This window comes from Balaenoptera physalus (assembly GCF_965194825.1).
Source record: "Balaenoptera physalus genome assembly, chromosome: X".
In the NCBI taxonomy this organism is placed as follows: Eukaryota; Metazoa; Chordata; class Mammalia; order Artiodactyla; family Balaenopteridae; genus Balaenoptera; species Balaenoptera physalus.
The window spans coordinates 19126164-19146379 of record NC_138903.1 but is presented as its reverse complement, the minus strand read 5'-3'; the positions used below and the strand labels follow the sequence as shown (position 1 = coordinate 19146379).

Here is a 20216-nt window from a genome sequence, read left to right as displayed (position 1 = left end):
ACTGGTGAGGGGAGTGCTCTTCTCAGTAGGCCAGAATTACTGACAGGAGATGATATGTGGAAATGGGCTTCCCGATATCAATGTGTCCTACTATCAAGAGGCCAAGGGGCACTACTTAACCATCAGAAGCAAGATGATCATGGTTACTAGAGTGGGAATCAGAAGGGTCTGAGCCACAGGCATCTTTGGCAGTAATGGAATGACCATGGGATTGCCAGGTCTGAAGATCACGGGTGGTCTACCAAGGCCCTATTTGACTCTGATGACAACAACAAAACTCCATATCCACTTAACAGAGGTTAGGCATGTGCCCCCAAATAAAAGTACTGAGTTGAGACCTCTCACCCAGTTCTAAAATCTGAGTCACCCAGCTCCCAGACCAGAGCTCCTTGAACGAAGGAGAGGCTGCATGCACCAAGAAGGAACCCTGCAAAGACCTCCCTAGTATCTCCTGGATCTTCCTTCTAGCCCTCATCGAGAGACTTCATCATTTACCATAGTAAATACATGCTGGGAAAAGGGACTCACATACATCTTTGGGGGATTTTTGGACACTGGCTGTAAGATAACACTAATTCCTGAGGACCTGGAGAGTTACTGTGGCTCTTTAGTTAGATTTGTCAGAAGATAAATGGATGTTGGACAGGAGTCCACCCCATGGTGATACCTGAGACACTGAACCCACCCCCAGGTTGTTTCTTCAGTTCCTGAGTATTGATGAAACATATTCTCAGCAACTGTGGCAGATTTTATTTTCCAAAGATAGCTGCAATGCTATCTCCCATCCCAATGGTGTTCGAAAATGTGACCCTGCAAATACCCCAGTAAGAGGAAGAGTCTATTTCTCTACCGCCTTGAATCTGGGTGGGCCCAGTGACTACTTTGGTCAATAGAATAGGGCAGAAGTGACGCCATGCCAGTTCTACGTGTAACCCTTAACTGGCCAGGCACTTCCTGCTTCCTGCCTCTTGGAAGGCAGCCGCCCTGTAAGAAGAGCAACTACCTGAGACCACTACACTGGGAGAAGCCCAAGTCAACATGAGATGCCATGTGGAAAAAGACATAGACAAGTCTGATTTGACCAACTGGTTTGACAATGAGGATGGGCTTTCCCACTTAGATGATATGGCAGACACTTTAACTTGAATGAGCTAAAGCTGCAGTTTCAAGCTTTTGGTAAAAATGTAATTAAAGCATGTGCCAATATAAAAGCACTTTATAGTGTGGTGAAAAATAGTTAAAAGAACTTGCTAAACTTTTCTAAAGGAGATTCCTGTTGGAGAAATCACACAACTATTAATTTTACTTGTTCTAAGTCGTAGTAATGTCTTTTTAGTATACTTTCTGAAATGGAGAAAGTAAATGATGCAAAGAGTAGATGACAATTTCTCAAGTCATATAGTTCTAAGTTTTTGCTTTTAAAAAAGTTGAAAATCCTATGAGCTGGGAGCTGGTACATTATTAAAAATAATTTTTGTTGATAGATCACCACATAACACTTAGCACATACTTGGAAAGAGTTCAACAAGTTGAGTGACATTGGTATGGCAAAACTCTTCCATTCCTATATACTTATTTGTGTGAGTAAGATTTCAGAACTCACATCTATAACAATGAAAAAATAGAATAAACTGTTGAATTGTTGCCGAACCCTGCCTCATTCTAGCAATAAGTCATATTCATCCATGGATACATGAGCTAATTTTTTAAAAGTCAGCCACTTCCATATAACTAAGAAATTCAATTTCAATTACATTTTGCTTTTGTGTCTTATGATTGTCAACATTTATATTTATGTTGTTTTGGTCAACTGTGTACAAATAATAATTCTAATGATAACTTAATCCAGAAGAATATTTTAACACTTAGAGATAATATTTAAAATTTATAATTCCAGTCAAGATTATACATATATATACACACACACGCACACACACACACACACAAATTTGAGGAAATATTGTTCCAATATTTCAAAACTTATCTGATCCAGTAAAGCAGTCATTCATGTCACTGATGAAGGAATGAAGTTCCATTATATATCTTCAATTTTTTTACTTCCATCTTACTTGTTAATGCAAACAGAATGATCAACCAATATCCATGTCAGAACTACACTCATTAGTTGATGACTCAAGCAACTTCCTGACTGAATCAGACAGTACCCAAGCCTTTATTTCTACTCTGATTTTGTCAAATCATGGTTGAGCTATGACCATAGGCTGGTAAAAACAACAACAGCAATAACAAACAACCATCCCCCCCAAAAAAACCCCAACCATTGACAATCAATTGGCTATATGGAATTTATAATAAAGAGCATTGTATATTTTATTATTAGTTTTAAAGTGTGTGCTAAACATCCTCTATATTAGTAAAATTTGTAATGAATATCTATTTTTTCAGAGAGCTGGTTAAGCCTTACCAGCATACCACTGCAGCCAGCCCAGGTGGGGCTGAACATAATGGGACCATGAAGGGGTAATAGCGGATGGAAGTCATAAATACCTCATCATCAGGTGCAGAAACAAGGACCATAGCCTCTACCCAGATTCTCTTCCTCACTGTGCCACCTATTTATTTACACATTTTGAAGTGATTGCCCTTTCTTTCCTTTTCCTTTACTTCACTAATGCACAGAGAGTGTGATGGTGGTTGAGAAGGGATTATGAGAGAAACAGATATCCCTCAGGTGCCCTGGGCGAGGGCTAGAAGAAGTGACTGATGAAATAGCAGGATATTTTCTTTGGAAATAGAGTAGGTTGCATTATTTGAAGTGGGAGCTCTTAAAAAAAAAAAAGACACATGAGAAGATGAGTCTTCTGGGGTGTTGGACAGCTGGAGGGGTGGAAAGCTCTGTCTACCTTGCACCCTTTTCTATGTCTGGGGAACGGCCCACAGTGTGAGTCTTGGAGGGAAAAACAGTCCTGCCTCCTACTGAAGAAACTCAAATTATGTGCTTTTCCTGACCCTTGGTGGCTAAAATTTTTTGCATGTTATCTAAGCTGAGAAAAATTAAATCTGTCCACTTGGGATTTTGGATCTGGAGATAATGGGGAACAGTTCAGAATTCTTTGCAGCTGCAGCCACAGTAGCCAGCTTCCAGAAGTGACAGTCAGGGGGTGGGTGGGCAGCATTGGTGGTTCAGAAGTGGCTTCTTTAATCGACTTTTCCTGTGATGTAATTTTAGCGGTGGATCCAACTGCTTGGCTTCCTTTGTTGACTGCTCATTGTCAGAGCTGATTCTCCAAATCTTCCTGTTAATTCTGTGAACTATTTAATAAATTATTGCAATAAATGCATTTTCTGCTTAAGTACAGTTAGTTTCTGTTATTCGAGTTAATAAAATATGCCCAGATGGAAGCCTTTTAAAGGATCATACCATGATTCTAAAATGCAGGTATTTCCTAATGAGACTCCTGGTTAGAAATCTGTTGCTGGGAAATTGAGAAGAGCATTAAGGCTGTGGATGTGCCCAACTGTTTAGCCTAACATCCATGGGAAATGACCAAGATAAATTGCTCAAAAGTCCCTGCTGTTCTCATACATCTATTACAGAAGAAAATTGTCTTGATGATAGTTAAACCTCTTTTTTCCAAATATTCATTTCATTTTGAACATTTTTTTTGCAATAGTCATAGCTCTGTGTCATATTTTTACAACAGGGCTGGCCAGGAGTAATAACTTCTGATGCCCATCAGCATTTCCCTTTATTATGTTGGAGGACTCTGTAGAAAGGAACATCATCTAAGTTGTCACCATCACAACTCATATTTCGCAAGTCAACAGTCAGGCTAAATGTTCCAGAAGTAAATTGAACACCAAAACTTGCCAGGTTTCTCATCTTTCAACTTGTGGTTTGTGTTAAACAGTTTTAGTGACATTCACTTTGATTTTTGGCTGGCCTGAGTTCTCTTCCGGAGGTTCTGGAGAAGAATCTGCTTCCAGTATTTGGGTCATTGGCAGAATCCAGTTTCTTACAGTTATAGGGTTGAGGCCCCCATGTCCTTGCTGGCTGTCACCTAGCAATCTCTCTCAGCTCCTTAAGGCCATCTGCATCCCTCGCCACACTGCCTTCTCCATCTTCATTCCGGTGATGGTGCAGCATCTTTTCTGCCTCCACTAAGAGAAGGTTCTTTGCTTTTAAGGGCTCATGTGATTAGACTGGACCCATCAAGATAATACAGGATAATCTCTCTGTTTTAAGGCCTATAGTCTTAACTACATCTGCAAAGCCCCTTTTGCCATGTAAGATAACATACTCAGATGTTCCAGGGATTAGGACATGGACATCTTTGGGGGGACAGTCTGCCTACCACAGTAATTCACCATCAGTCTTGGCCAAAGAATCCCAAGATGGGGTTTCCCACCACTTCTATTAAGCTTTGGCTAAAACTTCACCAAGGAGGTGAAAGAGCTATAAACTGGAAACTATAAAATATTGATAAAGAAAACTGAAGGTGATTCAAAGAAATGGAAAGATATTCCATGCTCTTGGATTGGAAGAATTAACATTGTTAAAATGGCTGGACTACCTAAAGCAATCTGCAGATTTAATGCAATCCCTAATACAATACCCATGACATTTTTCACAGAACTAGAACAAATAATCCTAAAATTTATATGGAACCACAAAAGACCCAGAACTGCCAAGGTAATACTGAGAAAAAAGAACAAAACTGGAGGAATAACCTTCCAGACTTCAGATTACACTACAAAGCGACAGTAATCAAAACAGCATGATATTGGCACAAAAACAGACATTTAGATCAATGGAACAGAATAGAGCCCCGAAAGAAACCCACACACCTATGGTCAATTAATCTATGACAAAGGAGGCAAGAATATACAATGCAGAAAAGACAGTCTCTTCAGCAAGTAGTGTTGGGAAAGCTGGACAGCCACATGGAAAAGAATGAAATCAGAACACCCCTTTCCTGTCTCCCTAATGACATCATCATCAGCTATTTGATTATGCCAAACACTTGGGACTCATCCTATTTGCTTCCTTCTCCCACTCTCAGCCACTTACTCAATCATCCCCAAGCCCGGGTATATACCAAATCCTTTCTGTCACTTTCCCTTTACCCCACAGCCGCAGTAACTACTGAGCCAGGCAACCCTGATCTCTCCATTAAATCCACTGCTCCTTGCAGCAGCAAAATACATCTTTTACAAGCTTTAATTGGAAGTAACACAGCCAAAATGCTGAGAGGTTATTTCTGGATGGTGGGAATGTGGGTGGATGTTATTTTCTTCCTGGTACTTTTTTGCACTTTAAACCTTTCCATAGAAACCTCAAAACAAAATGTTCCATAAAAACAAAAGCAAAAATAAGACGTTACCTTCTCAGAAGGGCTCCCCTCCCCTTCCCCATCCTTACATTATTATCTCTAATAGCATCCTGTTATTTTCCTCTCTTGGTCTTTATCACACTTTGCAGTGGTTTACATTTTATTTGTTTGCTGGTTTATTGTCTCTCTCTCTCTCTTGCTCTCTCACTAGCTGTAAGGCCATGAGGGCAGCACCATATTTATTGTGTTGATTACGATACACCCAGCACCCAGGCCTATGCCTACCATGCAGTAAAGGTTTAATTCACCCAGGTGTCCCTCATTATCTAAACTCACTATCCAGCTACCCACTAAAATGATTTGCAAAAATTCCAGATTTATTGTCTGAATCAAAACCTGTTATTGCATACCAGCAAACAAACGCCAGAAAGCTTGTTTAAGGTGCAAGTGAGTCCAGGTAAGAGAATGTAGATTATGTTGCAGTCCTATCTCAGTGGCTGCCTGATACGGATACTTATTTAAATGTGTACCACCGACATCCAGGTGATCAGCGTTCCCAGTTATTAAGTGAAAATGTCTTCTCAGAAAGTAGTACTCATTCAGCTTCATGTTCATCATCATTTGGAGGAAAGGGAAGAAGAGGATCCATGTGCGGAATTTAAAAAAAAAAAAAGCCGATCACACGCACAAAACCATTGCTGCAGCCAAGTGAATGTGATCATGATATCAAAGAAAGCACCGCACTCCAGAAATGCAATGACAAGCCCTGTCTTATGCTATCGGGAGCTGTATAACCTTCAGCAAAGAGAATATGAACAGATGTTCATTTGAGAGTTTTCCCCCTACACACTGTTTCATCTACAGCTCCAGATGACGGGTCAGAGCCACAACCACTTCCAGAGTCTTGCATGCCAATCAGAGATAGCTGTCCCCAGTTCCTTGTGTTTGGACTTGTAGGATGTGACACATCTACCGTTCTACTCAGTCTTTCACTCAACCCCAAACCCCAACTGCGACTGAAGCTTCCATCTCCTTCCTCTGGCCACCAGACACTGCTCAGGCAACTCTTCCATTGGTCAATAACCAGAATTTGAAAATTACCATATTATTTCATTTTATTTTTCTAAGTGAAATTTTCACTCATTATTTAAAGTATCTTGAACATTTTATTTCCACTACAGTTATTTATGTTTCAGTAATATTCACTGAGTTCGAAGAAAGATGAACTTCATCTATTCCACAACATTCCTCCTCTCAATGTTGTCCTGGACCGGACCAGCTGTGTCAGTATCACCAGGGAGCTTATTAGAAATGCTAATTCTTGGGTCCCAACCCAGACTTACTGAATCTGAAACTCTGGGTCGCAGGATTCCATGCTTCAACAAACTCCCCAGATGATTCTGATGTACGCCAAAGTTTGAAAAGCCCTGCTATATAATGGAGTATTGTACACAAAAAATCAGATAGTTGATGTTTTAAATGTTTTTACATTATGTAGAAATCCTTGGTGGATGGTTTTAGAGGGCTTTAAGAATATTTTAGTGATATTTAAGAAAATTGGTTGTGGATTTTGGGTGGGCTGGGAATACATTATTATTATTATTATTTTTGCCATTTAAAATAATAGACTATAAGCTTCCTTTATCTGAAAATTTGCTATCCAACATGCTTTCAGGAATGGATTAGATTCAGATAGCAAGGGAGGTCTGCATTCATAAAAGGAATGTTGGAAGTTTGAGAGGCATAAGCCAAGAATTCCTTCACAGCATTAAGAGCCTGTCTCGTTGAAAGGCTGACCCTTTCTTGCCTCGTCTGTAACTGCCTCATGATAGAACATATACGTGGGCCAAAGAGGGAAAATCATGGGGCAGTGGTATGAAATACTTGGGGAAATATGTGATGACTTTTTAGGATTTTAAGAAAAAAGAGTTCAAGAAAACACCAAGGGAAACTCAAGGCTGCACAAAATGTCAGCTCAAATTCTCACTCCAAAAAGTAATGATGGAGAGAGAATGGCAGCTCGCAACTAGAAATGATGTGAACCAGATTCTTCAAATAACTTATTTCTGCAGGTCTCTATCAACCACAGCCAGTCAAGGACACGTCTAAGAGAAAACTCTATTCCTAGTGGAGCACCACTTGGCAACTTTCCAAGGGCAGATGACATTAACTAAGTCTACACTCAAGTCTTGCCATTTCTCCCAACAGACATGAAGCAGTCTACTGATTATGTAAAGTTCCAAAGGAGTCAAACAGCATAGCCTGGTCCAAGAAGAGAATTTCTTGTGGAGACAGGTGATCCAGAAAATCAGCTTTACCATTCTGTTTCAAATATACATAGTTCAACACATACACACATTTCCCCTAACTCTGGGAAAATCTCTGTAAGAATAACTTACAAATGCCTATCCAGTCCAGGTAAATTACATCTGGTCTGGAATACTCACAAAAGGACCCAGGATAGGCAACACCGAACAGAGGTATACAGAGAATTTCAGCAAGAATAATGTTTTTAATTAGGCAGTTATAAACTATGGTCAGGGAATTTATTTCATGACCAAATGTGTGGCCCTAAATGATTTCAGAATTCACTCAGCATATACTGAGTTACTGGAGGGAACCAACAGTAACTTTAAAGTGGTAATTATACTGTTCGGCAAACCTTGATTGCATCAATAGCTGTAAGGAATGAACTGCAATACTCTTTATCTCTACCTGGAAAGTCTATCTGTTCCAGGAATTCTGGAAGTGGGTCGAGGTTAGTCCTGCCATAACAATTGAGACCATATGTCTTGATATTGACAGCTTATTATATTTCCACCAGATATAGACAATGGAGGCAGTTGATTCTACAAAATTAATATGAAACTATATATTCTATAAAGCACTTGTCCTTTCTTGATACAGTATGTAATCAGCATTTTGTTCTATTTAAACAAACCTAACTCTATTCATAAGCGCAGTATTTTTCTATCTGCACACTTACCCCTCAAATTATTTCCCTTATTTGGAATATCTTCCATTTTCTTTCTGAAAACAGGTACATCTTATCTTTCAAATCCCTTTAAAACTTTTTCTTAAAACCTTCCCACACTAAAGTTACCTGGCCTGGTCTTGTCAAAAAATACTTAATGAGCACATGGAGAAGTTAGTCTCTACAGCAGGGAGGAAGGGAATGTGTACAAAGAGACTGCACCATCCTCTCTCTATTCCAAGCCTGACCTGGGGGTAGAGGAATCAGATGAGTTTGAAATTGACCTCGAGACTGAAATTTGAGAGTGAAGAGGACTGAGTATTTAAGCTGAATGGAAACTGTTCTGATAATCAAAAGTGACTGGTCAAGATGTTTTAAAGGACCTGCTACCGAGTAGAGAAGGGGGAAGCAGTAACTGAACAAAACCCAAACGAACAAATTGAGACCCCTCAATAAACCAGTTCCATCTGTTTAGAGCGCAAGGGAAGGCTTCTCATGGGAAGTGGTACCTTGTAATAAGTGTTAGTGCATCTTATTGATAATTCTGGGTTTTGTCACTCTTGGCACCTAGAAAGATTTTATGCTCCTGTCCACTGCATGTTAGGCAGGGCCTTGGGCTTGTGACTATTCTGCTAATGGGTTGTGAATGCAAGTGACATGTGTCACTTCTAGGCCAGAGCAATCACTGGTTGGTAGGGGACCCAGCTCTCCCTTTCCCCTGCAACAGTGACTGTGGAGGCCCAAGCTGATATGGAGGTGCAGTGCTGGGTCAGCCCAAGGAGGAAAGCTGACCTAAAGGGTGGGCTAGGCCTGCAAAGGACTTTGTGTGAAAGAGAAACAACCCCCCGTTGTTTTAAGCTACAGAGATTGGGACTTTGTCACTGCGGCATGACTTAGCCTATCCTGGCTGATACACAAGTTAACTGAGAGCCAAAGGTTAGCCATTGGAAGGAGGATGTGGGAAAAGTGTTGCAGGTAGGAGCAGTATGTGTGAAGTCTAGGAGGCAAGAAAGAGAATGGAATATTCTGTGACCTGAGGGAAGTACAGAAAGCTAACTGATGGTGGGGATGGCTGGTTTGGTATCATTGATGAGGCACTGGGAACCAGATCACGAAGGACCCTGTCAACCGTATTTAAGAGTTTGGGCAATTTTTAGATCATGATTTCTGTAAGGGCCAGGCTACAATTTATCCTTCCCAATGAGTCCATTGCAGAGTTAGGGGTGGGACAAGCAGGTAGCAAATGTTAGAGGTGGCTTTGCCACCAAACTGAATCCTAACATTCAGTTTTTTCATGGGTGAAATTTTACTCCCCTTACTAATTTTTTTAGGGTTCAAAGAAGGGTATCGGAGATCTTTGCAAATTGGACATTAATTTGAAAAATAAAGTGGCTGGCTTACTAATAGAGACTTCATAAACATTTATCAAGTGAACAAAAGCATGAATAAATAGAAGGGTGTTTTAATACAGCCACTAAGCTGCATGCATCTCTTGGTTTCACAAACATGAGTGGAGAAATCGCCATTATTTTGATTTTGATTTATGCCTCCAACTCTGTGCTTATTAAAGCATGGCCCACATGGTTATATACATGCTCCAATAATTCATGCAGTTTGTAAGAGATTAATAAAATATATCATATCAATGTCACCATAAGTTTGCATAATTCTACTGAATTTCTTCTCCTCACTAGACCTGATATTCATAATTTCATCAGATTCAATACACTGTTGATCTTCGCAGCCTGGTTTGTGAAATTACCTCATCCTCTAAACAAATATTAATGAGCAATCTTTATCCCTTGAACCTGGAAGCATTGCTGAAACCCACAGAAGCTAAAAATAGAGAATTGGCCTTTTAAGTACCATGAGCACCAGATGCAAGAAGGGAAAAAACATTAGGCCCATGGCTGAGAAATTTTATATACATTTAAAAATAAAAACTGGAAAGGAGAAAATGTCAAAAGAGTGATTATTACACAAAGTTCCACTATGCAAGTTATTTATGGTGCTCCCTCTAAAACTCCTGACCCTGGAATCAATTTCTAAATCAACTGGAAACCAGTCTCATCCCAGAGTGCAACCCATACATTCTCATTCAGAACCAGCTGGTATCTTTCCGTTGTTCTCCCATCATCCTCCTGTGGATTATATTTCTGGATGTGGAAAAAGGAAGAAGGGAACTGTCCCTTCTCATTTGCCTTCTGCCCAGGACAGTTTTTAAGAGACACTTATCACCCCCATGGCTCAAACCAGTTATCCATACCAATTCTTTGTGATTTTTTTCTTTTCTTTTTAAAAAAACTTTTTTATTATGGAAACATTTAAAACATGTACCAGACAGAATAGTATAACAAACTCCCATGTACCTAGCCACTTAGTTTACCATTACCAACTTGTGGCTGATCTTGTTTCATCTATATACCCATTCAGATCTCCCCTCCCATAAGAATTTGAAGTAAATTCCACTTCATTTATAAATTTTCAGAATGTAGAGGGCTCTTATCATTGGATAGGAAATTCACCACCCTTCCTCTCAATTCCCTCAGACAGTGACAACAGAAAGTTACCTGGTGGTGTTATTTAGGGAGTCTCCTCTTTGCAGGCTGCTCTGAAGGCACATATCTTGTCACGCTACCCATGTATCCCATTTCAGGAACTCTACTCTACTTGCAGGCAGGAAAAATGATGACCCACATGCATCATTCAACCAGCTTCCCCTCTTCTGGTCTGTGGCAGAAGCATGAAGGACCCAAATGCTTTTCATCAACTGTAAGCTTTTGCTTATTTTTTCCCCTAGGTATATTTCTCCTATTGATTTCTGGTTTAATCCACTGTAGTCAGAGAGCTTACTGTGTATGATTTCCACCCTTGATTTATTAAGACTAGTTTATGCCCTAGAATGTAGGTTTATTTTGGTTAATGTTCCATGAGATTTCCACAGGTGTTCTGCAAATGTCAATTGGGTCATGTCAGTTAATGGTATATTTAAATTTTTTATATCTCCACTGATTTTTTTCCCTACTTGTTCTAGCAATTAATGAGACAGAAGTTTAAATCTGTGCAACTAAGATTGTTGATCTATCTCTACTTTTAGTTCTGTCAAGTTTTCCTTTTTATATACTGGAGCTATGTTATTAGAGCTTCATTCAGATTTAAGATCATTATGCCTTCCTGTTGAGTCAACTCTTATCATTATGGACCATCCTCTTTATCTCTAGTAATACTTCTTTCCTTAAAGTCTACTTTGTCTGGCATTAACATAGCCAGAGAATTTTCTTTTCAGTGTATTTTTCTCATCCTTTTACTTTTAATTTTGCTGTGCCCTGATATTTAAAGTTTGTCTTTTATAAACAGCATATAATTGGGTGTTGAATTTTTCATCTGGGCTGTCTTTCTTTGTCTTTTCATTGTAGTGTTTAGTCCATTTATATTTAATGTAATTATGATTCAGTTGGGTTTAAGTCTACCAAGTTGACTCTATTCCCCAGCCTCCCTCACTGCCCCAGAACTCAGCAAAAGGCCTGTTGGAGAAAACTAGCTATATGTTTGGGGTTCCTTTTGATTCCAGTCAGTCATGCCAGCCCACACAACTGTTAGAAGGTTCCCTCATTTATTTTTACCCCTACAATGTCTTTCTGCATACGGCAGGCTTGATCCTCAGTCCTTACCCACACTTGGCAAATGCCCTCTGGGAGGAAAGCAGTTGCTGATCTCTCCTTACTTAGGAATGGTCCTTCCCTCTTTGGAATTTTATTAAATGGAAAAAAAAAAAGGAACAGAGAATAAGTGAAATGTGGGGCAATGTAAGTGAGTCTAAATTTCCATATAACCTATGCCTATATTCACTAATTGTTTAACATCTTGCCACATTTGCTTAATCTTTACCCCTCCCCCCTCAACACACAAATGTTTTGTTTTCTTTTTGCAGACAATGAAGTAAGTTGTAGATATCATGGCACGTTACCTCTAAATGCTTCAGCATGCATCTCGTAAAAATAGACCTTCTCTTACATATCCACAAGACCACTGTCACACCCAAGAAATTTAATGTTGCTACAATAATATTATCTAATATCCATTTCACATTCAAACTTCTCCAATTGTCCCTGAAATGTCATTTGTATCTTTTAAAAAAATCTAGGGTCAAGTCTAGGATCACAAATTACATGTAGCTATCGTGTGTAGTCTTCTTTAATTGAGAACAGTCTCTCCATCTTTACTCATCTTTCATGACTACTGAAATTTTGGATTTGTCTAAATATTTCCTCACTATTAGATATTGGTTAAACATTTTTGACAAGAATTCTACATAATTCTACTGTGTCCTTCCACTGCATCATATCAGGAGGAACATGGTATCAGTTTGTCCCATTACTGGACGTGCTAAGTTTGATCATTTGTTTAGGGTGGCGTCCACCATATCTCTCTAGTATGAAGATAACTTTTCCCTTTGAAATTAATAAGTAATCTGGGAGGTGATACTTTGAGATTATATGAATATCTTGTTCCCCAATAACCTCTCACTCATTGGTTTTAGTATTCATTGATGATTTTTGCCTGAATCAATCATTACACTGTTGGCTGTGAAATGGTGATTTTCAAATTCTATCATTCCTTCTATATGTCTCAATGGACATCCTTTTGTAAAGAAGAACTTTCCCTCCTCCCACCTTTATCCTTTGTGTACAGTATTACTATGGACTCACTGATTTCCTTTTGTTATAATCCATTACTATCATTACTCATTGTGATCCTCAAGTTATCCCAAATTTAGCCAGTGGGAGTCCCTTCCAGCCAGCCCATTGTCCTTCGGATGTGTCCCCATTGTTTGAGCACTTCCCTGCTTTCTGCACCAGAGGATGCTCCAGGCTCACTTTGTACCTGCCCCGTGCCTGGAATCAGCCATTTCTCTAAGGAAGGCAGTGGTCTTCATGGTGGTGTCCAGCAGGCAGCCGTGCACAGGGTATCAAAGCCCAGGGGAAGCACTAACAGTATCTATGTGGTTCCAGCCCTGGGGTGTGATTTGAGGCATTCTCCTAGCTGCATAGCCTCCCAAGCCTAATTTTCTAGCCCTACTGAGGATTTTATGAGCCACCCGACACCAGTTAATCATTCCTTGTGCATTTAAGTGAGCCAGAGTGTCTGTTGCTTGTAGCCAAGGACCTTGATTGATATAAGCACCAAATGATTCACATAATAAGCCTGAACTCCCTGTTCTCTGGGTGGCAGTAGATAATCCAGAGCCTGTGTAAAAGTGTGATGTGATAATGGCTCATAAGAGCAGACTTGATAAAAATGAATTTAATAGCACTTTTCAGTTCTATGGTACTTTAAGCATCATCTTTAATACCCTTGACATGTTTGAAAGATGTATTATTTTCCTCATTTGAAGGATGGGAATTTGAAGTAAATGTTATAAGAAAGTGTATTAGAACTGAACTGTTTGAAGATAAAAGATGTACTGAAAACTCAAGTTAAAAAAATAGAAAAATATACCCAAATAAATTTTTTTGGAAGTCACTTCAAGAAGTCAAGTCAACAAGAGCATCCAAATGTTACTATCTAAAGCTACAACTATCTTAAATTGTCCTGGACTGGTCATTTATCTGTAGAGAGCTTTACACTGAATTCATGAAGAAACTCCAGTAATAATTTAAAGGGTTGTACTGAAAACACAGTAAGAAGAGTCAGGAGTAAAAAGAAACAGGGCGTAAATTACTGAGATAGAACGTTAATTTTAAATGGCAGTGGTCTGTCATAGCCAATTGAACTAAAAATGTGATCCACATTAACTTCACTATCTTTTTGTAAACTCCCCATAACTACTCTTGACATTCTCACATGCTTTGTCTTGGCTCAGTAATGCTCCATCAGGGTGAATTGCCTGGAGGTGGTGTGTATTAGTATACGTGAATCCAAGTGTATTAGTTATATTTGCTGTGTAACGAACTACCCCATGTCTTAGTGGCTTAAAACAACACACGCTTAAGGTCTTACCGTTTCTGTAGGTCAGGAGTCTAGTTATGGCGTAGCTGTTTCCTCTGCTTCATAGATTTTCACGACGCTGCAATCGAGGTGTTGGTGGTCTAGGGTCTCAGTCTCATCTGAATGTTCAGCAGGGAAGGACCTGTTTACAAGCTCACTCTGTGGTTGTTGGAAGCATTCTGTTCGCTGCTGGCTGTTGGCTGGGGCTGCTCTCAGCTTCTTGCACACGGCCACGTGCTCCTTCAAAACATGCAAATTGAGAAGTCAATAGAGTCTGTTAGCAAGACAGAAGTCACAATCATTTGTCACCTAATCATGAAAGTGACATCCCATCACTTTGCCATATATTTTTGGTTAGAAGCAACTCAGAGGTCCCACCCACACTCCAGGGGAGAGGACTGCACTAAAGTATAAACACCAGGAGGTGGGGATCACTGAGGGCCATCTTAGAAAGCAGCCTACCACACCAAGGACACGGTTCTGAATGGAGTGTCACAGTCCTTCAAAAACAGGCTGTTCTCAGTGAGATGGAAAACAAACCTTGGGCTTACTGTGATCCATAGTATCTCTGAGTCATTCTTTCTTGACTTTCTAAAAAGTGAGTGCTTTGAGGAAATTGTGATTGCTGGACATTTTTGTTGTTTATTTTTGAGGGCAGATATTTCTTAAAACATACATTTTAATAAGTCAATCATCATTTTAAAAAGGCATTAGGGACTAAATTTTATCCATCCCAGGACCACATGTGCAGGGAGGTAGGGGGAAGGATGTCCTGTATTAGTTTTTGCTGCATGTAAATATAAAATGTTCATCAGCTTAAAAGTATTGTCATTGATCCTCCTGAGACTCCTTTCCCCTGCTGTGTTTTTTATTTACATATTTTCCTGTTACCTAGCACTCACCTATAATTTCCCCTGATGAAGGGCTTTGAACATCACCAGGAATCTCCTTTATTAGGTAAACTGCTTGCGTTTACCCTTTGAAATATTACACATACTTTTCCTAAGCCATATTTTTCTTATGATCCTATTTTTCTTTAAAGACACAAGCCCCGCAGCAGTGAGTTATGGAAAGTGCCAGAAGGAAAGGAGGCTTTGGCCTCCAAAGTCTTTTTTTTAAAAAAATAATTAATTAATTAATTTTTTGGCTGCGTTGGGTCTTCGTTGCTGCTCGCGGGCTTTCTCCAGTTGCGGCGAGTGGGGGCTACTCTTCGTTGCAGTGTGTGGGCTTCTCAATGCGGTGGCTTCTCTTGTTGCGGAGCACGGGCTCTAGGCGCGCGGGCTTCAGTAGCTGTGGCTCACGGGCTTCAGTAGTTGTGGCACGCGGGCTCAGTAGTTGTGGCTCGCAGGCTCTAGAGAGCAGGCTCAGTAGTTGTGGCGCATGGGTTTAGGTGCTCCGCGGCATGTGGGATCTTCCCGGACCAGGGCTCGAACATGTGTCTCCTGCATTGGCAGGCGGATTCTTTACCACTACGCCACTGGGGAAGTCCCTGGCCTCCAAAGTCTTGAATGATGCTTTATTCAGTTGGTTGAGAAACAAAGAGACAGGGAAAAAATGGCAGGGAAATAAGTTCCCCTCATCTTAAAGGAGTTGTCCCCACTCTACCACCAGCACATGAGGGGCTAGTGGTAGCGGTGCTGAGGCGGCCAGAAGCTGGGGCTTCAGTGACACAGTGCAGCGGGTGGGAAGCCAGGGACCCAGGGCAGGAGCAACAGGAACATCAGAAACCCCTCCTAAAAGGAGTTCACGTAAAAGTATGAAATTAGAACACTCCTTAACACCATACACAAAAATAAACTCAAAATGGATTAAAGACCTAAATGTAAGGCCAGACACTACCAAACTCTTCGAGGAAAACATAGGCAGAACACTCTATGACATAAATCACAGCAAGATCCTTTTTGACCCACCTCCTAGAGAAATGGAAATAAAAACAAAAATAAACAAATGGGACCTAATGAAACTTAAAAGCTTTTGCACAGCAAAGGAAACCATAAACAAGACCAAAAGACAACCCTCAGAATGGGAGAAAATATTTGCAAATGAAGCAACTGACAAAGGATTAATCTCCAAAATTTACAAGCAGCTCATGCAGCTCAATAACAAAAAAACGAACAACCCAATCCAAAAATGGGCAGAAGACCTAAATAGACATTTCTCCAAAGAAGATATACAGATTGCCAACAAACACATGAAAGAATGCTCAACATCATTAATCATTAGAGAAATGCAAGTCAAAACTACAATGAGATATCACCTCACACTGGTCAGAATGGCCATCATCAAAAAATCTAGAAACAATAAATGCCGGAGAGGGTGTGGAGAAAAGGGAACACTCTTGCACTACTGGTGGCAATGTACATTGATACAGCCACTATGGAGAACAGTATGGACGTTCCTTAAAAAACTAAAAATAGAACTACCATATGACCCAGCAATCCCACTACTGGGCATATACCCTGAGAAAACCATAATTCAAAAAGAGTCATGTACCAAAATGTTCATTGCAGCTCTATGTACAATAGCCAGGCCATGGAAGCAACCTAAGTGTCCATCATTGGATGAATGGATAAAGAAGATGTGGCACATATATACAATGGAATATTACTCAGCCATAAAAAGAAACGAAATGGAGTTATTTGTAGTGAGGTGGATGGAGTTAGAGTCTGTCATACAGAGTGAAGTAAGTCAGAAAGAGAAAAACAAATACAGTATGCTAACACATATATATGGAATCTAAAGGGAAAAAAAAAAGGTCATGAAGAACCTAGTGGTAAGACAGGAATAAAAACACAGACCTACTAGAGAATGGACTTGAGGATATGGGGAGGGGGGAGGGTAAGCTGGGACAAAGTGAGAGAGTGGCATGGACATATATACACTACCAAACGTAAAATAGATAGCTAGTGGGAAGCAGCCGCATAGCACAGGGAGATCAGCTCGGTGCTTTGTGACCACCTAGAGGGGTGGGATAGGGAGGGTGGGAGGGAGGGAGATGCAAGAGGGAAGAGATATGGGAACATATGTATATGTCTAACTGATTCACTTTGTTATAAAGCAGAAACTAACACACCATTGTAAAGCAATTATACTCCAATAAAGATGTTAAAAAAAAAAAAAGGAGTTCACGAAGGGTCAATAGCAAGACTTCTCACCTATTCAGCCATCACAGGGTAGGATGAGAAGGCTCTAAACCGCCATTGAGAAAAGAATAATACAACCATCAAACACTGGAAAGTGGGGAAAGAGAGGTGTAAGGTGGTGTGAAAGTATGAGCCTCCTCATTGTTTGTAGCAGGGAGTCAATACTGTCTAAACAGGTAGTTTAAACATTCTAACTCCAACCACTTAAGAATATTTCTGAATCTTTTTTTTCTTAAACTCAGGAACGTCTTAGAAAATACTATCTCGTGGTGAAGAAATATCAATTAGGAGTTCTTCAGTTTCACTTCAATTTCTTTTCTTCTATGATATTCAAGTAAAATTAAAAGTAACATTTTAATTAAAATAGCACTTAGCTATTTTATTCTTACTTTAATTAAGAAACAGCATTTTTTAAAAAAGCTTCCCTCTCTGTATCTGTCCATCTCTCTACTAATCTATCTTTTTGCATGAGCCTAGGTAGTTGAATGGAACTCTCCTAATATCAGTGATAATTGCTTCTGGATGGTGTTTTGGGGGTTACTGTCAACTTCCTTAACTTTGTACTTTTCTAAACTATTTGAATTCTTCAAAATAAGCATGTTTTATGTTGACAAAAGAAGACTAATTTTTCTTTAAAAATAAAAAAATCAGAAAGAAAGAAAGAAAACCCACCGGTCAGAATGGCCATCATCAAAAAGTCTACAAACAATAAATGCTGGAGAGGGTGTGGAGAAAAGGGAACCCTCCTACACTGTTGGTGGGAATGTAAGCTGGTACAACCACTATGGAGAACAGTATGGAGGTTCCTTAAAAAACTAAAAATAGAGCTACCATATGATCCAGCAATCCCACTCCTGGGCATATATCCAGCGAAATCCATAATTCGAAAAGGTACATGAACCCCAATGTTCATTGCAGCACTATTTACAATAGCCAAGACATGGAAGCAACCTAAATGTCCATCGACAGAGGAATGGATAAAGAAGATGTGGCATATATATATGTATATATAAAATGGAATATTACTCAGCCATAAAAAAGAATGAAATAATGCCATTTGCAGCAACATGGATGGACCTAGAGATTATCATACTAAGTGAAGTAAGTCAGACAGAGAAAGACAAATATCATATGATATCACTCATATGTGGAATCTGATTTTTGAAAAATGATACAAATGAACTTATTTACAAAGCGGAAACAGACTTACAGGTATCAAAAACAAACTTATGGTTACCAAAGGGGAAACATGCGGGGGAGGGATAAATCAGGATCTTGGGATGAACATATACACACTACTATATATAAGACAGATAACCAACAAGGACCTACTGTATAGCACAGGGAACTCTACTCAATATTCTGTGATAACCTATATGAGAAAAGAATCTGAAAAAGAATGAATATATGTATATGTATAACTGAATCACTTTGCTGTACACCTGAAGCTAACACAACATTGTAAATCAACTATACTCCAATAAAATTAAAACAAAAAAACAACCCCCCACCCAAAAAAAAGTGAAAAAAGAAAGAAACGAAGAAAGGAAGAGAGAGAAAGAAGAAAAAGGAGAGGAGGGAGAGAGAAAAAGAGAGAGAGAAAGAGAAACCATAATCAAACAGGCCAAGATATTAACAGAGGTTTATTCTGGATGTGTAAATATGGACAATTTTTATTTTCTCCTTTATACTTTCTTGTTTCGTTAGATTTTCAAAAACTGTTTTTTGTGTTGCTGAGGATATGGGAGCTTTTTGTCTCTTTTCTCCCCAAGGACAATTTGAAGAGTAGGACCACTATTAAGTGAGGGGTTGTAAAAGGTTTTTACTTTGCAATACGAGCCTCATAATGAAAGGCTGGGAGTGAGTTCATGGCCCAGCCCCCTTTAAACTACTCATGCAAAATTCCTGAGGGAGTCTATGGGTAAGTTTGATGGGACAGGGATATAAATAATTCACTGCTCCCATGTGTTGTTTCTCGTGGGTGAATCACACACTGGATACATGGCTCACTCAGTATGCTTCCCCTGGCAAGCAGGTGGCCATCTGGGGTGATAACACAATGAAGCTCCAAGGATTTGAGCATATTGACTTAGAACTAGTCATATGGACATGCTTCTATTTACCTGTGAAAATGCGGTGGCCTTAAGTTTTGTTTTTAGAGTTACCCTTTGAGGTTTATACCTACAAAACCTGAAGATGTTCAGATGTAAGACTTGTGTAAATTTTAAATATCCCTCTTGTAAAAACTAAGTAAATGTCAACTTAGAAGTTTCTGGTATTGTAACATTTTCTTTGGAGAAATGTTAAGCTTATCATGAAAGGAATTCTTGTGAGAAGAAAAAACACAACTCTGTACTGTCTTTGGAAGGCCACTGAGAGCTGTGAGGGGGCTTTTGTCTTCAGTAGATTTTTAGGGCATAACAATCTTGAGAAAGAAGCCCTTCTGCACAGTTCAAGTTTAGTACATCGCTTCACTATGGAAGAATAAATCAGTTAAAGAAGTATCCAAAAGGCAATAAACAAATAGAAAATTATTTCGTAAAATCCCAAGACTCAAATCAAAGAAACAGCAGATTCATGACAGCAGATCAAGGACTGACTAAATGACTGAAATGGTTTGGAAATTTAAAATATCACCAGACATATATACAATGGAGTATTACTCAGCCATAAAATGAAATGAAATTGAGTTATTTGCAGTGAGGTGGATGGACCTAGAGACTGTCATACAGAATGAAGTAAGTCAGAAAGAGAAAAACAAATACTGTATGCTAACACATATATATGGAATCTAAGAAAAAAAAAAGGTTCTGAAGG

General features: G+C 39.4%; 1 long non-coding RNA gene across 1 annotated transcript in view; it reads left to right on the top strand.

Moving 5' to 3' along the window:
• The first annotated feature begins 321 nt into the window (after positions 1-321).
• Positions 322-20216, top strand: part of LOC309652982 — a 122858-nt gene continuing 102963 nt past the window's right edge. The window contains exon 1 of the long non-coding RNA XR_014258941.1: positions 322-11040. This is a non-coding gene — a long non-coding RNA (uncharacterized lncRNA). The remainder of the gene's footprint in view (positions 11041-20216) is intronic.